Source organism: Tupaia chinensis, unplaced genomic scaffold (assembly GCF_000334495.1).
Source record: "Tupaia chinensis unplaced genomic scaffold, TupChi_1.0 Scaffold000067_1, whole genome shotgun sequence".
Taxonomy (NCBI): domain Eukaryota; kingdom Metazoa; phylum Chordata; class Mammalia; order Scandentia; family Tupaiidae; genus Tupaia; species Tupaia belangeri.
Window position 1 is genome coordinate 1,033,232 of NW_006159526.1, and position 413 is coordinate 1,033,644.

Below are 413 nucleotides of genomic sequence, written 5' to 3' on the forward strand. Positions count from 1 at the left end.
TGCCTACACCTTCTAAACCCACTCATTGGAGAACCCGTCCCTTAGTCCCTCCTTCCTTCACTTCATTGGCTACTGTCCATCACAGAGGCTGGGTTCCGGCCCAGGGTGAATAATGACCGGGTACTGTATCCATCAATCGGTGCAATAACAAAGTACAATTGGGTGAGGCTGATGTCCATCACTCGTGGGGCAGATCCCTAAGCAGATCAGGCGGTCGTAGGCTCAGGTTGGTGTCGGTCCCAGAGGGAGGCCGGTCTTGGACTTTGGCCCCTCCCCGTAGCGCTGCCGGGTGGGCGCGATTGGCTGCTGTGAGCGTCGCTCGTCGTTGTGAGGCGGAGCCGACCAGTCTGCGAATATCTACTGGTCTAGACTGGCGCCGGTCAGCGGGGTTGTGGCCGGCGGTTGGGCGGGGG

General features: G+C 59.8%; 1 protein-coding gene across 1 annotated transcript in view; it reads left to right on the forward strand.

Annotated features, from left to right (window-relative positions):
- Positions 1–413, forward strand: part of CIC (capicua transcriptional repressor) — a 27,613-nt gene that overhangs the window by 304 nt on the left and 26,896 nt on the right.